The sequence below is a fragment of the Dermacentor andersoni genome, chromosome 8 (assembly GCF_023375885.2).
Source record: "Dermacentor andersoni chromosome 8, qqDerAnde1_hic_scaffold, whole genome shotgun sequence".
Classification (NCBI taxonomy): domain Eukaryota; kingdom Metazoa; phylum Arthropoda; class Arachnida; order Ixodida; family Ixodidae; genus Dermacentor; species Dermacentor andersoni.
Genome location: NC_092821.1, coordinates 122,214,136 through 122,240,659, shown reverse-complemented (window position 1 = coordinate 122,240,659; position 26,524 = coordinate 122,214,136). Strand labels below are relative to the sequence as shown.

The 26,524-nt window shown below is 50.2% G+C and overlaps 1 long non-coding RNA gene across 1 annotated transcript in view; it reads right to left on the bottom strand.

Annotated features, from left to right (window-relative positions):
* LOC140219863 (uncharacterized) overlaps positions 1-26,524 on the bottom strand; it is a 478,555-nt gene that overhangs the window by 301,869 nt on the left and 150,162 nt on the right. The gene's annotated exons all lie outside the window — the stretch shown is intronic.

Here is a 26,524-nt window from a genome sequence, read left to right as displayed (position 1 = left end):
CTCTCTCTACTTTGAATGTTTGCTTGTGCTTTGGGTTGCAAGAGCAAGCAGCGTATAGACATCCATAACTCAAGTTTCTTCACTGACACCAGCGCTTGATTCCTCCCCTGGCACACCCGCTTCACGTGGGTGTGCGTTTCCACTGCTGCCCTGCGGGATCATGTTCGCACAGTTCGTGGAAAGCCTTGTTCGCAATGGCTGCAGCCTTGCCAGTGCCGAAAAGGAACGCTTGGCATTACCATTGTATTGATAGCTGCCATTACAGCAATGGAAAAACAAATGGACTGACACCACAAGTGAAAATGTACCACTTACCGAAGAAATGGTATGAGAAAATCTGACGATGCTTAAACTCTGCTGTCGCTTCGCAGAGCTACGACGGCGCCGCCCGGTGGTGCTTTGGTTTCATATTGTACTTCCCAATAGATGTCTAAAATCTGATGTGACATGTTTCTGGCTCCCTCAATCGCTTCTGCCGCATGCAGACAGAAAAATCGTGGCCTTGGAGATCTGCATTTGTTATCTAGAGGGCGCCACCACTGGGTTGTGGATTTGAATCTATTGGAACACCATGACACTGCCCATGGTGAACTTGTGGAAAACTTTCTTGCACGCAGTGAAGGACAAAACAGAAATGAAACATTTATGGCACTGTTGCAAGAAATTTTCCCCAGAATTTCGTTCGTATTTTCTTGTAAGCGATAGGTGACGTAATTTACTGATGAGATAAGTTTTGGTACTGGCTAATGCGGTCCCGCAAGCAAATTTTTGTGGCAATAAAGGGAAAGCTACGCAAGTAAACCACGCACACAAGTTAAGGGCGCTCCTGAAAAAGAAAAAAAAACACATTCTTGTCCGAACAGAAAACATATTACTCGCAACAGGAAAGTAAGAAAAAGTACACCAGTGACGGTTAAACATGATTGAAAATTAATTTCTCCGCCACGTTTTCGCAAGGGCGAATATGCCGCACGTGGCATCTACGTTGATGCAGTAGTATCTTTCCCCAGAGGGGGCCGGGGGTGGAAGAGCGTATTAAACATTGTGCTTAGCGGGAAAAAAATGTAGTTAAAAGAGAGGCTACGCAACAAGACATACGCTTTTTCCAGAGTTGAGTTGAGTTGTTGTAGGCTACTGGTGGGATTAGCCTTGCAGTTGCTGCCGGCAATTTTCCACTCAGTGCCATGATCAATATGATACAGCAACAAGCCCGACAGTCTACATATCCTTAAAGAAAGAAGAAAGCGCTGGCAATCGTCCGTTCATCGAAAGTGGAATGACGTACATCAGTTCGCCACAGCGAGAGCGCGCATGGCGATTTTAGAAACGCAGCGATTCGGCATGTTTGTTTTATTCCGATTTTTCATAAGCGTTGCCGCTGGTCGTGGACTAGTACCGACTTTCGTATTAGAACAGAAAACAAATTCAAGGTCATTCCGATCCGCGAAGGTGGATGACCGGCGGAGCTAGCTGTATAAACATCGTGGCAAGAAATGTTCGCAATCATCGATAGGTCGTTTTCAAACCGCACTCGGTCACACGCAGGACAAATGAAGCCAAACATTTTGTCCACGAAGTTTTGGCGGATTCGCGCATCTGCACCACGCGCAGGCATCAGCATATTCCACTCAGTCCCTGCCGCTCTCGCTCACGTCTGCGGTCCCAAAGTTGGGCCTCGTGAGCAGCCTGTTCTTCGGTAGTCCCCACTACACGCGGACAATTTTTGTGAGCGCGGAAGTTGCCGGCACGCTTCGCAAAAGTTGCGGGGATAGTTGCGTTGACAGGGCATATATGGAATCCCTTGTAACATAATCAGCACCACAAGTGGAGCGCGCAGAACCCGATTCCTCGTAGATTGCTTACGCACGTTCTGAAGCGCGCACCTTCGCTGGTTCAAATCTGGCGCGTCATGCTGCGACTTGCACCCCCCCATACGGGGGCGCGCAATTTAAATTCATCGTGAAGAGCCAGTAAAGAAGAAAATGTATTCTGTTAAAAAAAAAAATACATAGCTGTGCGCTGAAGTTGTGTTAAAGTGATTATATGTAAGCAAGAGAAAAGATTAGACATCTTTTTTTTCAAGCGCAGCGCCAGAAGCGACAGGTGACGCCACATGCAACGGTACCACTTCGCGCTGTTTTTTGTCGATTTTGAAACTTTCGGCAGCGGCGGCGGCGGTTCGTTCGTGCTTTCGCTTGCTTAATTTAACGGTTCTTTATGCTTAAGGTGTTACGCGTTTTTGAGTGGAGAACGTGGAATCGTGCTTGCAAGAACGGCCGCAACAACACCGCTTTATTTCGGTTCGGTAAGTGATTTTACTATATGATTGAAGGGTTTCTACTTTGCTGGAAATAATTTGCACGATTTGAACGGCACTTAACGTTTCGGATTGTCACGTTCATGTAGTTGTTGACGGAGCCTGTTTTCGATTGCAAGTTCTTTTTGGTTTGTTAGCAGCATTCTTTTCCTCCTTTGCCTCTTTGCAACTTGAATATGGCACTGGCTTTCAGGCTACGACGGGAGCTGTGAAATTCGGTTGCCGACTCGATATGCGGTTGCGATACTATATTCATCACTATGCACTATAATCGAACATGATCGCGTAAATAATACTCGCAGGCTGTGACTACAGACGAAAATGTGCGAGACCACAAAAGATATCGCATGAGAGTCGCCTCAACACCGTTCGTTGACCTTCCAAGACGAAAAAAAAAAAAAAAAAAACTCCTCATGACCCCACATTTAGCGCATGAAAGTGTGTTCACTCTACTGTTAACATGAAGGCAATGCAAATAACACCAGCGCCAGGCAGCAAGCAAGGGCGGACACCAAAGATAACAGCCGCCTGCAGCTGAGGGCTCTTTTGTACACTGATGCCAGTAAAGAGCAGAAGATTATGATGCTCTTTCAAGGGAAGCCACAAGAGAGTAAAACAAGATGATCTAAATGAAACTTGCAGCTAAATGAAACTTGCAATTTCAATGTACCTGTGTGAAATGTAAAAAAAAAAAATTAATTATGGGGTTTTACGTGCCAAAACCACTTTCTGATTATGAGGCACGCCGTAGTGGAGGACTCCGGAAATTTCGACCACCTGGGGTTTTTTAACGTGCACCTAAATCTAAGTACACGGGTGTTTTCGCATTTCGCCCCCATCGAAATGCGGCCGCCGTGGCCGGGATCCGGTCCCGCGACCTTGTGCTCAGCAGCCCAACACCATAGCCACTGAGCAACCACGGCGGGTGAGCCTATCTGCTTCATGGTGAACTTTAAATTACTTTTGTATGTATTGTTTTGGTTGAATGAGCATAATTTATTCAAAAGAATCTTTGAGTAAAATAGTGGTCATTATCATCATCAGTCTGGTTACGCCCACTGCAGGGCAAAGGCCTCTCTCATACTTCTCCAACTACCCCGGCCATGTAGTAATTGTCGCCATGCTGTCCCTGCAAACTTCTTAATCTCATCCACCCACCTAACTTTCTGCCGCCCCCTGCTACGCTTCCCTTCTTGGAATCCGGTCCGTAACCCTTAATGACCATCGGTTATCTTCCCTCCTCATTACATGACCTGCCCATGCCCATTTTTTTCTTGATTTCAACTAAGATGTCATTAACTCGCGTTTGTTCCCTCATCCAATCTGCTCTTTTCTTATCCCCTAACGTTACACCCATCATTCTTTCCATAGACGTCAGACTCTGGAGTTTTGCAAGACGCGTAGCGCCACCTGCCGGTGCGAAGAGGCAGTAATTGAGTAGTGCGAAGCCCGACTCCCTTGCTAAGTTGCCTATGCAGCTAGCGACTGCGAAACAACGATTTGACTGGATTTTGGTCCATATTGCGAGTGTTTTGCGCAGTTAACACCCAGACAGAGAGCTATGAATTTCTACGCTAGTCGGACGCGCCGCCGAACTGCCATAAAGCGCTTGCTGGCTCACTCTTCAGACTGACGGCGGAAACGACGGCAACCTCGATAGCTCCGCGCGCTACGAAGAAACGCCGCAATCGACGCTGCTGTTGTGTTGTAAATTGCGATGAACGTGAAGGACTGAATAACAACGTTCACTTTTACCGATTTCCATCGCGATCGTAGGAAGGGGTAAGGCGAGAGCGCTGGATACGGGCCGTTCAACCTGTTGGGTAATGGAATTACTTGCATTCCCCACAACACAGCGGCTCGCACGAGAAAGTGCGACAATTTTGTTCTTCTGTAATTGTGTTGTGTAGCCCTGACGGAGGACCGTGGTAACCAAGCGAACACTCAAGAATCTGCAGCCGCCACTTCGTTGGTAACAGAAAAAACAACGTTGCGAACCATCCTGCTTATGTGCCATCAATATCTCCACCTTTTAACAGACGTCCGCCTCCGATTGACTCAACAAGTGGAACGGAGAGATTTGGCAGGTCAGCTTAATCAAACATTTTGGTTCGTTTATGAATTCAAAATCCTGTTCTAGAGCATCGTTGTATCGCGAGCTCATTTCTACTTTCGGTATTTTGTATGTCCTGCGCCGATACAACAAGCACGCGCGCTTCGCAATGTGCTGAGCCTGCTCGACGCGCGTTTTTCAAATGTGAGCAATGAAGTTGCTGTAGAGCACTGGATGAGTAATTGCGAAGTAACGCACGTGTGTAAAGAAAAAAATGTCGCGTTTATTTGTATTTATTTGTGCGCGTTTGTTGCTGGAAGCGTCTGCGAAAAGTTCAAATTAAGGTACGAGCGATGCTGTAGCTCCTGCGAGAAAGATGCAGCGCGTAGGCACTGTAGGAAGCTTGCTTTCGTTATGATCGCACGCTGTTTGCTGCCTTGGAAAACGTTTTCTGTTTGCTGCCCTGGAAAAGGCTATGAAAGGATTTACTCTCTGTAAATAATTGCGAGACAAAACATTACGATAAAATGCATAAAAATATAGGAGATACTTGAGTCTTGTGTTCAGGACATATTCAATATGAACCAATTTGAAATGCTTAGATTTTTATGCTGATATGCCTTGTTACGTTTCGCCTACGACGCGCGGTAATGCCGGCGCGGATGCAACGGACTCCGGGGCTTCGTTCAAAGCGGCGGACATTTTGGCCCGTTCGACGCCGCCGCAACGCCTCCCCGCCAAGCGTGTCCAGGCGTGTTTCAGTGCCACGTGTCTTCGTGTGTGCGTGTGTGTGTGTGTGCCCACGCTTGTCAAAGCGCGGCAGCCGGGGAGCGGAGCTCCCCAAGTGAGGAGCCAGGAGGTCTGTCCGTCGGCGGGTTGGCGATGCGTCACTACACTCGTCTCCACATGTCTCTCAGCTCGTCCGTGCTCCGCCGTCGCGTGGGCTCCGTGCTCCGCCGTCGCGTGGGCTCATCCCGTGACCTTCCTTCTTGCCCACGACGCCGAGAGTATAAGAGCAGCTGCCCCCGGACGCCGAGGGAGGGGCTCCGATTTCTTCTGTTGAGTTACGTGCTCTCCCGTCTCTCCACTTCGGTCGACCTGACCGGCCGCTCTTTTGCGTTGTTAGAATAAACAAGTTGTTCTGTTACCAGTCTTCTCATGCTTTGCCGGGACCTTCGGATGCTTCCAGTGCCCCAGGCCGCCAGGCCAACGCTACCCTTGGGGCTTGCGACCCATTTGCAATAACGGGCGTCAGCACCGAGTCCCCAACAGCTGGTTGCCAGCGGTGAGATCGCGACAACGGAGGCCAGCAGCGAAGAGATGCGGTTGAATGTATGCTGAGCAGCACAACGACCATCCGGGAGCAGTGCAACGAGCCCTGTGTGATGACTGGTTGCCTGCAGCGGAACGACTGCGCTGAATTCTTGGCTGCGAGGTTTGGTGAGTGCGGGACTTTCTTCTTCTGAGTTTTGCCAGGCTTTTGTTAGTGTCAGAAACAGAGCTGGTAATTGTGGTTGTCGTTGCTGCCGGGTTAGTTTGCGGCAAGACAATAGTAGGCAGTAGAGAAAGCAGCATTCAGAGCAGCCATGGATTTGAAGTCGTTGCGCAAACCGAAATTGCTGGAGCTTGCAAGAGAGTTGGGTCTGAATGTCTCAGACAAACTCAGAAAACCAGAACTGCTAAGGGCTATTCTTGAGTTAGAAGCTGAGGATGACGAGCTGTCGGAATGCCTTGAGACCATTGAGGAGAGGGAGACGGCAAAAAGACAGGAGCGCGAACTTAAAGAACAGAAAGAGAGACAGGAGCGTGAACTTAAAGAACAGAAAGAAAAAGAAGAGCGCGAACACGCTTTGGAAATGAAGCGTCTCGAGTTAGAGATGGAACGCGCTCGTAATGGAAGTCAGGCACACGGTGCAGGAGAACGAGTATTGTTCAAAATGACTGACCTGATGCGGCCGTTTAAGCTTGGAGAGGACATTGGTTTGTTCCTGGTTAACTTTGAGCGAACGTGCGAGAAGCAGGGGTTCTCTCGGGAAACGTGGCCACAGCGCTTGCTCACTTTGTTACCCGGCGAGGTGGCCGACGTAGTCGCTCGCTTGGAGAGAGAGGAGGCAGAGGATTTCGACAAAGTGAAATCGAGTCTGCTAAAAAAGTACAGGCTGTCAGCGGAGGCGTTCCGTCGGAAGTTTCGGGAAAATGAGAAAGGCAAAAGTGAGTCATATACAGAGTTTGCCTACAGGCTTATGTCAAACATGCAGGAGTGGCTCAAAGAAGAGAAAGCGTTTGGTGACCACGAGAAAGTTCTGCAGTGTTTCGGGCTAGAACAGTTTTATAGTCGGTTACCTGAGAACGTGCGGTACTGGGTCTTGGATAGGCCAGACGTTAGTACGGTGGCTCGAGCCGCTGAGCTAGCCGAGGAGTTTGTGACGCGTCGGGCTCGTGGAGCTAAGGACGGTCAAAAGGGTGAATTTGGCTCCAAGTTTGAGAGGCCAAAGTTCACACCCATGAGAGCAAAGGGGGACACACGTAGTTCGGATGCGAGTGAAAGCAGTCCGACCGAACGTACGGAGACGGCGGCAACCGAAGCCGAACGCAGAAAGCGGTTCGAGACGAGGCAAGCGCGCGTTTGTTATACGTGCCAGAAGCCGGGTCACTTTTCGGCGCAGTGTCCAGAAACAAAAACAAAAGTCGTGTTTTTGTCTTTATGCAGCACTGACGAGAACATGAAGCTTCTCGAGCCTTACATGCGAGACCTCCTCGTGAACGGGAAAGAGTGCCGAGTGCTTCGCGATTCCGCAGCTACAATGGATGTAGTTCACCCCTCTTACGTAGAACCCGATATGTTCACGGGCGAGTGCGCATGGATCAAGCAAGCAGTGGAAGCTCATAGCGTGTGTCTGCCGGTAGCAAAAGTGCTTATTGAAGGACCTTTCGGAGCACTTGAGACGGAGGCCGCAGTGTCATCTATGCTGCCCCCCCAGTACCCGTACCTATTTTCGAACAGGTCCGATCACCTCCTGCGCGAGAAGGGGCTTTTGTTTGGTGAGGCTAGCGTTCAGGCCTTAACCAGATCGAAGGTTCGGGAGCTCGCTGCAAAGGCGGTAGTTGCGGGGCCGACGTTGTTGAACGATGAGAAAGGGTCAGAGGCGCAGCAAACTGGTATTCAGAGCACGCCCGAACTGAATAAAATTGAGCCTGTAGCGTTAAAGGCACCAGATACTGGAGAGGAAAATCCCGACACGGGAAAGTTAGAAGAGCTGTCTCCAGATTTGCTCATCGCGCCTACGTCAGACGGACTTAACAGGTTGCTAAAAGTCAGCCGGTCGGCTTTGATAGCCGAGCAAAAGAAGGATGGCAGCCTAGAAAACATACGCTGCATTATCAATGAAGGTATCGCCAAGAAAAATGCTCGCTTTGTGGAAAGAGGTGGGGTCCTGTACCGGAAGTATCTAGACCGCAGGGGAGTGGAGTTCGATCAGCTGATCGTGCCTCAATGCTATCGTCAGGATCTGTTGCGCTTGTCGCATGGGGGTTCGTGGTCCGGACACCTAGGAGTTAAGAAAACTAAGGACCGTCTCTTGCAAGAGTACTATTGGCCAGGGTGTTTTCGGGACGCAGACCACTTTGTGAAGACATGCGACACCTGTCAGCGGGTGGGCAAGCCAGGGGACAAATCGAGGGTGCCGTTGAAGTTGGTACCTATCATTACGGAGCCTTTTAGACGGCTCGTTATTGATACAGTGGGACCTCTGCCGGTAACAGCCACGGGGTACCGACACATTTTGACTGTGATCTGCCCAGCGACAAAGTTCCCTGAAGCAGTGCCGCTTAAAGAACTCAGCTCAGTTGAGATAGTCAATGCACTACTGTCCATATTTGCGCGAGTTGGTTTTCCTGCAGAAATCCAGTCAGATCAGGGCACAATGTTTACTAGCGCTTTGACGACAGCCTTTCTCGAAAGGTGCGGGGTAAAACTGTTACACAGCTCAGTGCACCACCCCCAGTCGAATTCCGTTGAGAAGCTCCACTCCGTCATGAAGCGCGTGTTGAGAGCATTGTGTTTTGAACATCAAACTGACTGGGAGCTGTGTCTGCCTGGAGTGATGTTTGCATTAAGGACCGCGCCGCATGCGGCTACGGGGTTTTCGCCAGCTGAGCTGGTGTACGGTCGCTCGCTGCGATCTCCGCTTCGCATGCTTCGAGAATCATGGGAAGGCAGGGGCGACGACCCAGTCGTGGTAGAGTACGTGCTTAAGCTCCTCGAACGCTTAAGAAGGGCACAGGAGTTGTCAGGTGAAGCAATGGCAAAGGCCCAGCAGATGGCCAAGGTTTATTATGATCGGACAGCCAGGGCCCGTCGTTTTGAGGTGGGCGATGAGGTCATGATATTGCGCACATCGCTAAAGAACAAACTCGACGTGCAGTGGGAGGGCCCAGCACGGATTGTTCAAAAACTGTCGGACGTTAACTACGTGGTGAGTCTGCCAGGAAAGCGGAAAGCACAGCAAGTTTACCACTGTAATCTGCTCAAACCCTATAAGCAACGGGAAGCAGTGGTGTGCATGATGGTAAACGTTCCCGAAGAGCTTCCGGTCGAGCTTCCGGGACTAGGCTCAGTGACGAACAGGAAAGACACCGATCAAGTCATTAGTGACTTAATAAGTAAAGCATCGCTGTCGCCTGAGCAGAAAACCGAACTACACCAGCTCTTACAAGAATTTCAAGGTCTGTTCTCTGAGAGGCCTGGTAGGACTTCTGTCCTTACTCATGACATAGAACTTACCTCCCCAGAGCCAGTACGATCCAAGGCGTACCGGGTGTCACCCCGCCAGAGCGATATTATGGAGGCTGAGGTAACGAAAATGCTACAGCTCGGTGTTATTGAAGCGGGTGAGAGTGATTATACCTCCCCTTTGATTTTAGTTGAGGTACCGGGCAAGGAACCTCGTCCTTGCGTCGACTACCGCAGGCTTAATTCCATCACTAAGGATCAAATTTATCCGATCCCTAACATCGAGGAGCGCCTTGAGAGAGTGAGTAGCGCTCAGTTTATTTCCACCCTAGATCTTGTCAGGGGTTATTGGCAGGTTCCACTTACAGAAGAGGCTAGTAGGTATGCGGCGTTCATTTCACCAATGGGGACATTCCGTCCTAAAGTTTTGAGTTTTGGTTTGAAGAACGCGCCATACTGCTTTTCAAGCCTCATGGATAAAGTGTTGCGGGGACAGCAAGAATTCGCTTTACCGTATCTAGACGACGTAGCGATATTCTCCGCATCCTGGCCTGAGCATATGGCGCACTTGCGGGCAGTGCTAACCCGCCTGCGCGATGCGGGCTTGACAGTCAAGGCTCCCAAGTGCCAGTTAGCACAGGCCGAGGTTGTCTACCTCGGACACGTGATTGGTCGGGGTCGTCGCCGCCCCTCTGAAATAAAGGTGGCCGCTGTGCGAGACTTCCCGCAACCGCGCACGAAGACCGATATTCGGTCGTTCTTAGGTGTCGCCGGCTACTATCAGAGGTACATCCCCAGGTACTCTGATATCGCGGCTCCCTTGACGGATGCTCTGAGAAAGACAGAGCCGCAAACAGTCGTCTGGGATGAGACAAAGGAAAGAGCTTTTAGCGCCCTAAAGAGCGCCCTAACAAGCCAGCCTGTGCTACGATCGCCCGACTACTCAAAAGGGTTCGTTGTTCAGTGTGATGCTAGTGAGCGAGGCATGGGCGTTGTACTGTGCCAACGGGAAAATGGAGAAGTAGAACACCCCGTCCTGTATGCTAGTCGTAAGCTGACGAGTCGTGAGCAGGCGTATAGCGCCACCGAGAAAGAGTGTGCGTGTATCGTGTGGGCCGTTCAGAAATTGTCATGTTACCTAGCTGGCGCGAGGTTTATCATTGAGACGGATCACTGCCCTCTCCAATGGCTGCAGACCATCTCTCCCAAAAATGGCCGCCTCCTGCGCTGGAGCCTCGCTTTGCAACAATATTCCTTTGAGGTGCGTTACAAAAAGGGGAGTCTCAACGGTAACGCCGATGGCTTAAGTCGAAGCCCCTAACGTGGGAATCAGCCTCAAAATTGCTTGTTACTGATGTTTTTCTTCCTGAGGCAGGATTTTTAACCTATTGCTTTTGTGTAGTGTTTCAAAGTGATGATGTGCTTTCTAGTGCAATTTTCCGATTTGTGGACGCGTTCTGAGTGCTGCTAAACTACTGTAAGGAACTAGGCAGCAGTATAAAAGGGGAAAGAGCCTGGCAGGGCTTAGTGAGGGTTGTGCCGTGCTTGCTGACTGAGCGGTTGACTTTCGGCGTAGTTCTAACGCTTGCCGGAAACGAGAACAAAAATGTCAACTCTCCCGAAGTCACTTTGCAGTGTCCTGTGTGAACCTGAACGTGAGAACGAGGCCTTCTCTGTGTGCTGCGCTCAAGAAACGCCAAAGGACGCCCGACTTCGGTTATGAGCATCATCGAGCGACATCCCTCCGGACAGCGGATGCAGTCCCCTGACCATCGGGATCTCCTTCCCCCGGCGGGGCGGTCTGTTACGTTTCGCCTACGACGCGCGGTAATGCCGGCGCGGATGCAACGGACTCCGGGGCTTCGTTCAAAGCGGCGGACATTTTGGCCCGTTCGACGCCGCCGCAACGCCTCCCCGCCAAGCGTGTCCAGGCGTGTTTCAGTGCCACGTGTCTTCGTGTGTGCGTGTGTGTGTGTGTGCCCACGCTTGTCAAAGCGCGGCAGCCGGGGAGCGGAGCTCCCCAAGTGAGGAGCCAGGAGGTCTGTCCGTCGGCGGGTTGGCGATGCGTCACTACACTCGTCTCCACATGTCTCTCAGCTCGTCCGTGCTCCGCCGTCGCGTGGGCTCCGTGCTCCGCCGTCGCGTGGGCTCCGTGCTCCGCCGTCGCGTGGGCTCATCCCGTGACCTTCCTTCTTGCCCACGACGCCGAGAGTATAAGAGCAGCTGCCCCCGGACGCCGAGGGAGGGGCTCCGATTTCTTCTGTTGAGTTACGTGCTCTCCCGTCTCTCCACTTCGGTCGACCTGACCGGCCGCTCTTTTGCGTTGTTAGAATAAACAAGTTGTTCTGTTACCAGTCTTCTCATGCTTTGCCGGGACCTTCGGATGCTTCCAGTGCCCCAGGCCGCCAGGCCAACGCTACCCTTGGGGCTTGCGACCCATTTGCAATAACGGGCGTCAGCACCGAGACCTCCAACAGCCTATAGACAAACCTGATGCTCTCTGTACTTGCGAGTTGCAGCACGCCGAAATAACACTTGAGACTTTATTTTATATTGTACACGTACTTCGCCCTGCTGAGCTTCCTTTCCGAAGCGTGGATGGGCGGAAGACGCTTTCCAGGTCCTTGATTTTTAGGAAACCGTGCCTCAACACAAACGAAAGAGAAGGGTCCATTGTGGCCTATGCACCTTCGCTTGCGGACAACTCTCCTTGCACTACTCAGTTCGCGCCAAGGCTCCGATGAGGGCGCTGGTGACGGGTTTTTCCGCAGCGCCGCCTGGGCAGAGTCTGAGGTCTATAGCTCGTTGCGTCGTCCTCAATTTAAGTAGAACCCTTTTCGTAAGCCTCCAGGTTTCTGCCCCGTACGTGAGTACTGTCAGTTGTCAATAACTGTCAGTTGGCCTTTATTCTCTTTTTACTGAATGGTTTGTGCGCTGCACTAACTCATGACTGTCAAGACACCTGTGTCGCTTGCAGCGAAGTCAGAGGGTAGTGTGAAGTCAACGTAGTCTGCATCATGTTCCTTTTTATTTTTGTTCTGAGCATATTAATTCTTTTTTTTTTCTTTTTTCAGAGCGCCTGTCTTCACTGGAGGTCGCATTTGAAATTCTGTGTAAGCTATCGCTGTTCGTATAACATTGTCCCTTTCTCACTGCCAGAGGAAAACCTTGGCTGAAGCAATTTATAGTTGTCATGGAATATGAGCTTGAAGTAATGTAGGGTTAATATGGCTGCAGAGAGAAAGCAATGACAATAAATTTGTGACAAGAGACAAAGTTAAAACAATGTCTATTTTGTTTGTTGAATAGAGTGCTATCACACTTAAAGCCGTTTCCTTTACATAAGCTAGTGCAGCTTCACGCTGTTAATAGCCAGTGCGCTATTATTTTCCTATTCTAATTTAAGTAGTTTGGGCAATTACGCCAATTTCAGAGGCGGCTAGGAACAACCCAACGTGAGCTAATATGCTGTCACTCACTATCAAAACAGTTGCAGACCGGCTGACAAAACTGCTGCGTGAGCGTCATTTGAGACTCAAAGGTAAATGTGATATATTTTATAACCTTGATTGCATATAATTCTTACTGGGTTTTGTGGCATATATGAAAGTGAGCTATGCTTGCATTTATTATTGGGGAACCTCTAGCTTTTTAATTTAGTTATAAATGTAAGTCAGAACTCTAGTCTTCCAAATTGCAATGTTTAAATGCTGTCATTTTCACAGGGCATTTTATGTTGTGTTATTCGTCAATAAGTAAGATGGCCTATCCCTTTTGAAATTTACAATATCTAGTGTGAATTTCGCATCAAAACAACGATGATAAGGTTGTATGTCATAGCTTGTGCTGACGAGAGAGTACTTAGTTTTTTTTTTACGAGTATACCACAAAATTTGTTTTATTTTTACACCAGGAACGGATAGCTGTCAACTCAGTAATTATGCTATAGAGCCTGTATTGCTTAATAATACAGAAATATTAATAATACATTACCTTTTAGTGTGACAGCTCTAAATATGCACAAATTGTAGTGTGGCTTTGGACGTGAAACGCTATAGTCTATTCATGTCACCAGTACTTGATGTGGTGGCTTCATGGTACCAGACACAACTGACACACATGCTATGACCATGCTGTGAAAACAGATAATTCAACACTCGACAGACTAATGGGAGAGAATCCTCCTGCATTTTATATCCCGACCATTGAGCCAACTGTCTCGTGCTCCAGTTTTTTGTGATGCCGCATGAATTGCAACTATAGTTTTGGTGATGTGAATAGTCTCCTGCTTCACGTATAAAATAGTGCTGCGCTTGAAGTACATTTTAAACTAGCTGCATAAAATGTGATGTAATAGTTATTTGCGCTGCTCAAGAAATTGAGGCTTCATGTCATGTCACAAAAACACAAAAGTTCCATGTCAAAAAGCACGAAAGTGGGACACAAAATGTTTGTGTCAGTACTCCCTTAATGAATTTCCCCTATAGTCGAATACAATTTAAATCTGCAGTGAAACCGCACCCACACCCTCATAACCGCCAGCCGCTGTTCCTCTGCAAGGTTGCAAATAATTCATACATCAAACTTTCCGTGTTACGTAAATAAGGCGGTAACCACAAAAATAAAATTATAAGCTCATTATTTTATACGTTTTCACTCATCTATTAAGTGGAATGGTGAAAGCCTAATTACTTATTGAACTGAAATAAAACACTTCCTTCGCTGCAACTATTTACTGTCAAGTTTCACTTCAGTTGGCATTGAAGTTTCATGAGTAAAACGGACTCAGCAGTGAAATGAACCGTACCATGGACTTTTGGAGAGTGTAATGCTCAGACTCCAAACAATTTGTCGATGTTTCTTGCACAACTCATTGCTTCCGCCAATGAGAAGACTCTTGAAGAACAGCAGACTCACCGGAGGTATCAAGTACGATGCCATTTTGAAAACTTCGCATGACGAAGACCTTGTTTGCTCTCTGATCGGCCATATAAGTATGGGCGGAGTTTCGCAACCGCCCAAACTAGGGCCAGACACTCACGCTCAGTGATGGAATAGTTGCGCTCCGCGGGTGAGAGGAGCCTGCTGGCGTAAGCGATAACACGGTCGTGGCCATGCTGGCGTTGGGCCAGTACTGCGCCAATTCCGTGACCGGACTTCGTTAGGCCTTACGGACTTCGGTTGGCGCAGAAGGATCGAAATGGGCCAGAACGGGAGGCGTTGTGAGAATGTCGATTAGATGTGAGAATGCAGAGGCCTCGTTATCGCCCCACTGGAAAGGGGCGTCTTTTTTCAAAAGCTCGGTTAGTGGTCGTGCTATGGCGGCGAAATTTCTCACGAAACGGCGGAAGTACGAACAAAGGCCGATGAAGCTGCGCACATCCTTGACACACTTCGGAACAGGGAAGTGCGCAACAGCATGGATCTTGCCTGGGTCCGGTTGCACTCCGTTCGCGTCAACGAGATGTCCAAGGACGGTAATCTGGTGACGGCCGAATTGACACTTCGATGCGTTGAGTTGCAGACCGGCTCGACGAAAAACGTCCAGGACTGCTGAGAGGCGCTCGAGGTGCGTAGCGAACGTTGGGGAGAATATGATAACGTCATCCAAGTAGCACAGGCACGTGGACCATTTGAAACCGTGAAGAAGGGAGTCCATCATGCGTTCGAAAGTGGCAGGGGCGTTACATAGACCGAACGGCATCACTTTGAATTGATAAAGACCGTCGGGTGTTACAAAAGCAGTCTTCTCGCGGTCGAGATCGTCCACGGCAATCTGCCAGTAGCCGGAGCGAAGGTCAATAGAGGAGAAATAGCGAGCACCGTGGAGGCACTCAAGGGCGTCATCAATTCGAGGTAGGGGATACACGTCCTTTTTGGTAACCCTGTTAAGGTGCCGATAGCCCACGCAAAAGCGCCATGAGCCATCCTTCTTTTTTACCAGTACAACAGGTGACGCCCATGGACTATATGATGGTTCAATAATGTTCTTGGCAAGCATTTTGCGAACTTCTGCGTGAATAACTTGACGCTCAGCTGGTGACACTCGATACGGGCGGCGATGAATAGGAGGGGCATCGCCGGTATTAATGCGATGTTTGACAGCTGTAGTTTGGGCCAAAGGACGATCGTTAAAGTCAAAAATATCGTGGTAGGAAAACAGAACGCGGTAGAGTTCACGAGCATGCTCGGACGGCAAGTCGGGCGCAGTCATTTTCTGTAAGTCAGCGATGGTACAATTTGCCGACTGCGATGGTAGAGGAGCATCGGATGAAGTGTCGTCTACTGCAATGGATGCTACTGAGTGATCCGCAAATGAGCAAAGCTGGGCTAGAGACATCCCGCGTGGCAGCACTTGTGTCGTCAAGCCAAAGTTGACCACTGGCAGGCAGACGCAATTCGCCGTAATAGATAAAACTGTATGAGGTACTGTGATCCCGTGTGTAAGGAGGACGTCTTGCATAGGAGCCGCGATGTAGTAACCGTCGGGGTCTGGTGGGGAAGACACTAGGTCAACGTAGGTCAGTGCCGAAGGTGGCAAGCGAACGAAGTCAACGGAACTGGGGCGACTGGGGTGTGGTTCAGCAGGATCCAGAACAGGCAGGTCAAGACGGAGAGTACTGGCGGAACAATCGATGAGAGCAGAATGTGCGGAGAGGAAGTCTAAGCCGAGGATGATGTCATGGGGACAGTGGGCGATGACTGTGAATAGCACGATTGTTGAGCGATCGGCGAAGGAGACGCGGGCGGTACACATACCAATTACGGGGGCTGTTCCGCCATCGGCGACACGGACAACAGGCGTCGTGGTGGGCGTGATAATTTTCTTGAGCCGGTTACGAAGGTCAGTGCTCATTACGGACAAATGCGCCCCAGTGTCTATGAGTGCAGACGCAAAAACACCGTCGACTTGCACGTCAAGAAGGTTCAGATGAGTGGGCAACGTCAGTAGAGGATTTGGCGGCGTAGGGAGCAATGCAGCGTCACCTCGAGGCGCTGCATCGTCTAGTTTTCCGGCTGGGAGCGGCGTCCGAAGGGAGTCGGCGAATAGGAGCGACGGGGCTGGGGAGAGCGAGATTGTCGTTGTTGGGGCGAAGGCGAACGAGAATAGGAGCGGTTCGGTGCAGGAGAATCAGCGGTGGCGTTATCGGAGCGTGCGGCATAGAAACGAGAAGGGCCACCTGGGGGGCGAGAGTAGGCGGTATAAGTAGACCGGGTCGGGGAACTCCAGCGACTGCGACAGTGCCGAGAAATGTGCCCGATTCGATGGCAGTGTAAACAAATGGGCTTGTCAGCAGTGCGGCATTAAGATGGGTTGCGGAAATGTGGGTAAGAAGGTGCGGGACGGGGCGGAATCGAAGAAGCCGTGCGGGTATCAGGACGATGGGCCGAGCAGATGGTGTGAAGACCCATGTTTTCGAACTCTTGGCGGACAACTTCCTGGATCAGTGAGACCGTGACTGCAGATGTGTTGGTGGGACTGGAGTCGAAGGCAGCCGGATAGGCGGCCTCGATCTCACGCCGGACGATCCTGGTAACATCGGCAGTGTTGTTGGGACGAGGAGTGTCGGCACAGGAAGATGTCGCAGGCGTGTTGGGCAGACGGGCAAACTGCTGGTCAATACGTCGGCTTTTAGCGAGTTCCAGGCGGCGCACTCTTTTATAACAGCATCCACTGTCGCTACGTTGTTGCAAACGAGCAAGTTGAAGGCGTCATCGGCAATGCCTTTGAGGATGTGGGCAACCTTGTCTGACTCAGTCATGTGGGTGTCAACTTTGCGGCACAGAGCCAACACGCCCTAAATGTACGTGACATAGGGCTCTGTTGACGTCTGCACACGGCCGGAAAGCGCCTTCTGCGCGGCAAGTTGGTGACCGTAGGGGTTGCCGAACAAGTCCCGAAGCTGTGTCTTAAGTGAATCCCAACTGGTGAGCTCATCTTCGTGCGTGCGATACCAAACTCTAGGTGTGCCACCGAGGTAAAAGACTACGTTGGCGAGCATAATAGTAGGGTCCCACCGGTTATTGCGGCTGACGTCTTCATACAGGCTGATCCAGTCATCGACGTCTTCCCCATCTTTGCCCGAGAATACGCCACGATCACGGGGAGCGGGGAGAGTGTTGTAGGTCGTCGAAGTGGCATCAGGTGTCGGAGCCGGGGGAGTCCGGTTGTCGTCGCCGGGAGCCATGAAGGAAGGCTCGACGTACCGTCCACTGCGAAGCTCCGTGACGAGGTACAGGGAACGTCCACCTCCACCAGATATGTTACGTAGGAAGACGCAGACGAAAAGCTATGTACAAGTATATTTACAAGAAAATACGCTGCGCTTGGCCAAGAAGCAACAGCCCGCGCTAGCTTCTCATCGTCGTCGTCGTCTTCGCACTGCTCGCCTTTTCGTGATCGCACATATTGTTCCGTAGCAATATTACAGTGACATGAAATCAAGAGCTTTATAACAGCTCATTTGGTTGGGAATTAACTTGGCACAAGAAAAGCACTGACCACAGTCAAAGTCATAATTGTACTGTGGTTGTTGCCTTTCTTGCACTTTTGTAGTCACATGTAAAATAAGAATTCCATCTTCTGGGATCATAAACATGGTAAGCAGACCTAACTATCTTCTACAAAGCTGAAACAAGCCTGGACATTGAATGTCTACACCGCAGCTACAGTAGTGCTTCCGAAGGTGGCCGCTAGCCATAAGTAGAGGAAGCCTTAGCTGAGCTTCCAGCTGGCTTGTAGAGGTCTACGTCTGGAGCACAGCTTACAAAAGACGGCCACTAGCCGTGGCCTTAGCTAGATCAAGCTGGAAGGTAGGCGTCTACTAGCTAGCTGCGTGCTTCCTGGGTTCACATAGGGTCCCTTGTGCTCGTCCCGTTTACTCGCGCAGTAACTGTGTCGCTTTGCCGCATTCTTCGCTTTGCAGCACCCGCCTTTGTGTCGAGTTCGCTGCTGACCAGCAGCCTCTTGTGCACGATCTCCGCTGTTACTCGCCGGCCATTTCTTATCTTTCCTCCTGCTACACTGGGTGTCAGCACATGCCTTACTGGTTTGCTTTGCCTCCTCATAGAGGGCGCGGGAGTTTTGAGACATGGACATTGAAAAATCTATGGGAAATTAGACGTATACAGCTCCGCTGTAAAAAAATATGTGGCAGTTTTGGCCTGAAGGGCGATGAGCACTGACTGTGATAGCAAGGTTTAGCATTGTGCCTGAACTCCTAAAGTCCCTAGATACTATTTCTTCCTAAATTTTTTTTTCTAGAAAAGCAACCGCGCCAGTAAAATGACATTACGTTCAGCTTTCTACACTGATACTGCTTTACACTGCTAATATTTATTTTAGTCTGAGAAGATTCAGATGAAAGCCATGCGCCGTGAATATTATGTTCCATGACATCTTTTTGTGGGCTGCCATTCTGAAAATTCTGTGGAATAATTTAGTTGAGAACTTAAGATCCGCTTTGAACAACGTGGCGTTTGCCACATACGGCATTTATAAATATGGGGCATACATACGTATACATAAATATATGCGGAGCTCCGCGGCAACGCTCATGACGACGGCGAAAATTCGCTTGGGGTGTAACGCAAGAAGTTCTACTCAGGGCCTTCTAAAATAATTCTTTCCTACAATCAGCGTGGCCTGGTTTTTTAAGGTGAAAGCCTTAGATCTCTATGTTTCAAGGTCACGTTGTGAGGTACAGCAAATATCACTTGACCCAAGGACTATGTGCCTCACCATGAAATGTTTGCAAGTGTACCAGATAGAGGGGCGTGAGCCCTATTAGGAAAGCAACAGTCTACAGTTTTGTATCGTACCGAGCTTGCGAATGCACAAACTCTGTCATCCGCTTTTTGAAAATCAGCTTGATAGGCGTTACCATTAAGTATCACTCCTCCCTCACAACAATATTTTGTTACTTGAAAATGCAAAGAATTTTAAAACGCTCAAACGTGCTCAATGCAATCTTGAGGAAGTGATACTTCGTGATTACTGAAACTCTGGCAGTTACTGTTCGTTTTATTATTTAATATACACTTAGGGCCATATGGCATTAGAGAGAGGAGTGGTTACAAAGTATTAAAGCAAACAAACAAGTGCGGTGAGTTCTGTCAGTTTAATAGTTTTCCTGTTTATACAATTTCAGTCGATGTTTTGAGAAATAGTTTCTTATCGGTGATGGCTACAGTACTTGAGGGAAGGTTGTTCCATTCCTGAGATGTACGTGGGATAATGATTGAAAGAAAGACTTAATGTAACATGAATCAATTCCTACCTTACTGCAACGATCAACGCATTTTGAAATGCACTGAGGCCGCAGTATGAAGTCGTCGTGAAGTGTGGTGTGATAAGAATTTTATGAAATAGCGAAGGACTGGCGGCTTTACGGCGGTTAGCTAGTTGAATAAGTGCCAAGGATCGCGTGATTTTGCAAGGATGTGTGAGCATACTTATATATTTAGTTTCCTTGTTCACACAATATTTGCAGAAGTCCTTGTAAACACTGTTGTCTCCATAACAATCCTTGCTTTCCTACGAGTACTCCATTTGTGTCAAAGCCTTTACTGCTGCATCTGAACACTAAATGTATAGCATAAGTATCAAGCAGACAACATGTCCTGTAAAATTAGCACAGCGTTACTTTCCCCCTACACTTTGTGCCTCTCACCAACGTCTTGTCAAAACAATGAGGCATTGCAGCTAGAGCTTATCTTGCTGACAGTAAATCTCTGCCGATCATGTTTTTCTTTAAGTCTACCCGAAATCGTCGAATGCAGACACTATACGTATAGTATGAAACACGTCAAGCAGCACTTTACGCAACTACAAGTGCGTGGGTAGCCCAGCATAAATATCGTTGTCTGAAGCATCGCTCTCCCTGCCGTACCGGCACGCCAAACACAAAGCTTTGCTCGATTTTAGCTTTCAGTTCCATTAAATAGATCGCTACCTGTGTTTCTGTAGGTTGTAAGCGTAGTGACCGACAGAATTCAGTCCACCTGACCTTTACGAAAACTGAGCTTGTACGGCTTCATTCACCATTGACAATAAACAATGTAAGCTTACTTGTTTCAAGTGTTTTTTTTTTTGCCGGTTGAGGCCTTTTGGTCACATAGCATCATAATAAAGATATCTGTATGATGTTACAGTACCGTACACACAAATACTGCCCGCAAAGCTGTAACAAAACGCCGAAAACCAGCAAGCGAGCAGCGCGATGAGCCCCACGAGCCGCTGCCGCAGCGGCCATATTGCTCAGTACGTAATAATGACGATAATTGTTTTGCTTTTGCCAGTGCCATCTCTCGGTCGCATACTTTAGTTCACAACGCCACCACTACTCTTATTTTCGTTGCACTGTGGAAGGTACTGTTCCCCTTCTCTGAGTTTATATAGGTGTACTTTGGTCCGGCGTCGGACGACGCTTCGGCAAAAAGATTTTCGAACCACGCATTCCAAGACCGTTCATGTGATGCCAGGAATTCACTGAACTAATTGAATTTCTCACGTTAAATTACGTGCAAAAATTGTAAGCTACGCATTACACACAACCTGCACACATGATAGCTCACAGATTGTAATTTGAATGTACCAGAAAACAATTCTGTTGCCTGAGAACTCAAACCCCTTTTCCAGCGTTTCTACATTGCACAGATCGGAGACAGCGTCAGCTATTTGCGCACGCCGGCGCGTAAGTATCTCGGAGCCCACGGAGCGGTGCGCCCGCTTCCTTGAAAGTAGGGTGGCGCGCTGGCATCGAGGCGCCCTACTTGAAAGACTTCCAGCTGGCGCTCGCCTCCGACGCATCGCGGCCCATGCAAGAGGCCGCGTTTCGACCAGAAAGCCCACCGAGGCCCGCCTTCGTGTATAGCGTTCGCCGCGAGCGTTTCCCGGTAAACATTACGGTTACATACGCTGCAGTTGCCGGGAAGCGTGAGAAGCAGCGAGGGATCTTTGAATGCTATCGCGTTCCACTCTTAAAGGCGAAGCGTAAGCGTCCTCCAAATTTTTAAAGCGATAGCCTTACTGGCCTCGAACTTGCGATTTCGCCATGGCGGTGCTCCGAGGAGGCACATGACGTCGCACCGCGTTCCTCGTCGTTGCGCTCGCCTCCGCTCGCTTCGCCAGCTGAGTCGCATGCCTGATAACATGTCGGAGGATTGAAAAGGAGAGCTCGCGTGTGTCTCAACCGCAGTTGAGGCGGCAGTATGGACGGCGACAATTCTGATAAGCTGGAGGAGGCCTGGAATCGACATCAGAACGAGATGAAGAGGAAACGAATCGCCCCGGAAACAGACGAACAGCGCACCGTACGACTGGCTAAACGCCGCAACATCGCTATACAACCAGATTAACCTGGACTTGCAATCAATATTAAGCAAGGCTAACCATGCTATGCCTTACCTTTCGCTACTTATATCCTGGCATAGCCGAGCTAAGCCACTGCCAATTTTTTTCGCCTTGGTGCTAATCACATTAACGTCGATATTCTTTGAGATAAGTTGCGCAATTTTTTGTACAGTGAAAGCTGTATGTGACTAACCTTCCGTACTTTTTCGGCGTCCGGCAACGGAAACGGAGAGCGATGTTTAAGAAACCCACAGGGGTGCAGTGCGGCGGTGCAAATGCCAATATGCGGAACAGATTAGAACGAACGCCGGGAACAATAGTGTGATGTCTAAGTTATCGCAATATATAAGCATGAGAGGTATCGGCACAAAAAACAGCTGCGCTATAGATGGGGCGGACACGTATAGTTCGTACATCCGAAGAACAACGTGCGTACCAGGAGCGCCGGAGGGAACAGAAACGAGAATGTAAACGGCGCCTGCGCGAAACAACCACCGACGAAGAAAGTTCCCGCGATGCTGAGTGAAAGCGACAATCGCGAGCCCAGGCACCTCCGAACGAGCAACGACGCCAGACTTGCAATGCAGAAAATGAAAACCCATTCCACTCTGCAAGATGGAATGGCAGCGAAAGCAATGCTTTTCGTTTGAGAGCTTTGACCGTCGTCAGCTTTCGCTGCCATTCCATCTTGAAAGAGTGGAATGTTTCTTGCGTGGCATCGCTGCGCCTCGCGCGGAAGTAAATATTGAAATCTGCGCAGGTTTGCCTTCCAAAAAATCGTGATGTGTTTTCTGTACTGAGTGACCGCTGCCGCCTTGATGTTGAAAGTCATTAGCTGTTAAGCTTATGGTAACACTGACGCGTCATCGAAAACATGTCAAGACGTAACCAGAAATGCAATAACCATTTTTGTAAGGGAGTCCGCTGGCTATCTCAGTCTAAATCTGAGTGTAATGCTTTGCTATCATACAATGTGGTGGTGCATGCTTGCATGTAAGGTGTCTCGAAATCGGCGTTATCGAAAGATGCCTTCTAGACATCGCCCGTTCAGCCCAAAGCAAACTCTTGGAGCGCGCTAGACAAGTGTTTTTGTTCATCGCTTACTGCGACGGCGGAAAGACGCGGACATGTAAAACAGAGAATCAAACTTGCGGCTGCAACAAAAGTCTTTATTTACGCGTTTAAAGCACTGCCATGCCCTGGCCAACAAATATGACAAATTCAAAAGCCTCGTCAAGTTGTCAACTAGCGAAACTGCATTAACATTGTCGTGAGACAGTGGTGGCCTTTGAAGGAGTGTAACGTCATGACCGTATAAAAGCAACTCTGTCAAGTTTTTTTTAGATTAATACACAAAGACATGAAACTTTTTCAAAACGTTGCTCGTAACACTCCAGCCATTTCGTATGAAGACGAAGAATTAATTCTTGAGAAAACAATGCTAGACGTCGGGCCTGATGCGTCAAGCACTGGAGTCATTGCACGACGAGAAGGGACAGTGGAATAAAAGCAGACAATGGGCAATGACGCGTACGCTGATTGACAAACAACCACAGGCCCTTCTAGTCCATTGATATGGTCGAGCAGCGAGTGACTGAAAACTTTATTCTAAATGTCCGGCGATTTGGGTGGGGTGGGGCCATAAGCACCTCAGCCGAGGCGACGGCCTCGAGTCCTTGGACACGGGAGGCTTCCTCGGCGTGCCGGACGGCCCACAGTTGGTCAGCGAGGTGGTGGCTGAGCAGAGCCGCCTCCAAACGCGCCCCTCGGTTCGAGACTGCCACGTCGACCCCGTTCGTCGGGGACTTCTGCTGCTCCGTACCGGTGCATGCCCACAGCATGTGCTGCAGCGTTGCTCTGGCTCCGCACGCTTTACAATCGTCGGACGAATAAATGTCGAGGTAGCAGAGGTGAAGGACAAGCTGTGGTGATTAAACCGAGTGTTACACCATGTAAGTCAAACTTCGCAAGCAGTCTATATGTCGGTTACATCTATCCGTTCGAAATAAAACTGAATAAAAAGTAAAAGACGAGAGCCCGCATCGCTAGGTACAGACGAAGCGCTTTAGCTATAGTCAGGTGCACTCTACACTGGAAACTCGGCTACCTACGCCGTTCGAAGTAGCGTCTGCCGTTTACCTAAGGCGAGTCCACGTTTCAGCATTGAACAGAAGCACTGGCTGTCCGTCGCTTGCTTCAAGTCAGTGGGTGCGGACGCACACGAAGGCACCAGTGTATCGCTAGACCAGATTCTTCACGCGCGTATAGGTTTACCATGCAGCAGTGGACTGATGTGCATGCATCTTGACCTGCAATAGATTATAGGTCCATTTGATTCACCTGCACTTTCTGAACAAGATATAGCACTAGTCTCGGCTAGAGCCCGATGGAACGGGTTCAGCCTTATCCATATAACCTAATTAACCAGTTCAACATGCCGGCACCTGCACGCTACCGCACGTGAATCACTCAGTTCAGTCTTCGTGGAGGACAGCTGTTCGCGTCGCTCGCCAGAGAGGGCAGCGTTCGTGCAGCGTGTACCATGCCGGTTCCGCACGAGTTCGGCCGGTGAACAAAGTAGAAGATTGCGCGTGCCGCTGGTGGAATCGCGCGAGACCGAGCGGCAGTGGATGCAACGCCTTGAACGTCATACACTTTCACGATTGTAAAGGCTTTCCCCGGAGTACGGGTTGTCTGGAGGGCGTTCTTGGAAGAAGATAATGGAATGACATTACACCAGTAGTGTGCGTCGTACGGAGGTGGACGGGCGTGTCAGGGTCCCACCACATCCGCTACAGTCAGGTACCGGCGAATGTGCAGCCAGCACTCGTGGTTCAGTTTGTCGAACTGCGTGACGCCGTCCTCTCGGGCGTGGCACGCGACTCGTCTCTGGACGACGCCGATCAACCGCATGAATTCGTGCACGTCGGTGAGGCACGGACGCCGCAGGGCTGCTCGGATCAAGGCCACGGCTGCGGCCTCGTCGCTCAGCGCCGCCCTGCGTCGAACATTGTCCACGAGCTTCGGGTGCTCCGAAACGAGCTCCACGGCGCGTGCGCAGTAGGGATCCTGGTCTCCCAACACGAACCTGGTCGCTCGCTCAACGAGGCTGCAGTTGCGACGAACGATGTCCTGGACGGCGAACGTGTTGGCGTAAGGTTTCACGCAGACGGGAACTTTTAGGCGAAGCAGGGTGAAATTTCGGTGAAATTGTGGTAAGATATGGCGCAGGAAGACTGCTCTGTTATCGTCTGCTGCGAGATTAAGGGTGAGCTCGTGAAGGCGTCGGTTGCCGATGACGGCGTCAGCGAGCGCTTGACAGTCGTGGGCACGTAAATGTACCGACCACTCCAACCTTATCTTGGTAAGGCCTAAATTCGAACAGAGTGCCGTGCACAAGTCGGAGATAGACTGAGCCACAGGCCCATCCTGACGTTCGTCACTGATGCGAACATCGATGTCCAGCCGGATTTTCTTGAGCGCGGACGCGCCTTTTATGTAAGTGGCCAGTGATGCGTAAAAACTTGCGTCGAAGTAATTTAGGCACACGCGAAGTGATGAGATGCCGTTGCAAGCCACAAGGCAATGGAAGAAGCGCTGCACACGCGCGGCGTCTTCGGAGGGCCTTAGAAGTACAATGACGTCTTTCAACTCGGGAAAGTCGGAAAGCGTTGGCGTATCCAGGCGCTCAACGCAATGTCCCGCGATGCAGGCCCTGTGGACAAGTCCGCTCTTCCTTATCGCGCTGCAGACTTCTTCCAGCCGGTCAACATCCGGAAGATCGCGCAGCGTCACACTTTGAAGGCACTGCTTGTTCGCGAGAGCTCCAAGTAAGAGACAGCAGCTTTCGGTGGTGGACCACGAGACGTCGAGGTCCAGCTTCTGCAGCGAGTCGTTTTCCTTCAGCGACGAGATCCAGGATCGATCGTCGGCGGCCTCTACGTTTTCGCGCCGTTGCAGTGCCATCGCTACGTCGTCCATGGCGCTAAGCCGCAGCGTCAGACAGCGCAGTAAGCGGTTGCGCGAGACTTCCGTGACGAACTGTTTGCAGTAATGGCCCGTGCCGAGCCATTGCGCGTCCAGTTCTTGCAGCGTCGTCATTTCCGAGATGGCTTCGGCTAGATCCTCCGACCAGGCGGATTCGTCATCGAAGTGTCGCCCTCTCAGAGTGAGCTTCCTGAGCGTTGCGTTTTCCTTTAGCAGATAATCCTCGAACGACGGCGACCACCAGTCCAGCGGACCGGAATCGAAGACGCAGTCTCCGACGGCGACGTCCGTGATGGTGTGGTTCGTAATGAGAGCTTCGACGAGCTTCCTCGACGTGGGCGGGCTCATTTCCAGCTCCGCTACGTCTAGCGACGTCAGTCGGGCACCCCATTGTTCCAGCAAGCGGACGGGTATCTTCGTGCTGTCCAAGGAGTCCACGTAGCCTTGTGGGAACTTCAATACGCTCCTGCATTCCAGAGAGCAGGGTTTGGCGGCCAACCGGGCCAACTCCTCGAATACCTTTGGCTGATCGCTTGCGATACCGAAGACTGTGAGGCTTTCCAAACTCGGCGAAGATTCCATGGCTTCGGCGAGCATGCCGGCGTTCGCCACGGCGTAGTTCATCTCCGCCGAGACGATGCATCGGTGCGCTCTGAGCAGGCAGCGCAAGAGGGCGACGGCTGCTTCCTGGTCGCCTTGGCATTTTGTGCAATACGGCAACATCTTGCAAACGCTCGACACCGTCGCGACGCTGACGTCCCCGAGCTGGCTCCGTGCATCTTCTCGGAGCTGGAGGCCCAGGTTCCACAGTACCTTGTTGAAGGCTCTCAGGTGCTGCTGTAGGTGACAGAAGCGAGTCAGGCCCCGCGTGCAGGTAAATGTAACTATCTCGGCATCAACGTTCTCGCACTTCAGTGAAAGCAAGGCTAACGGGAGGACTGCCGAAGTCCTCGCCATATGGAAATCCAACGTGTGCTCCTGCTGATCGTATTTCTTTTAGTAAACGCGGACAGTTGCTTGTAATTGTGGTAACTTATATTTCTTGACCCTTGAGACGTCTGCGCGGAACGTGATAGTGAA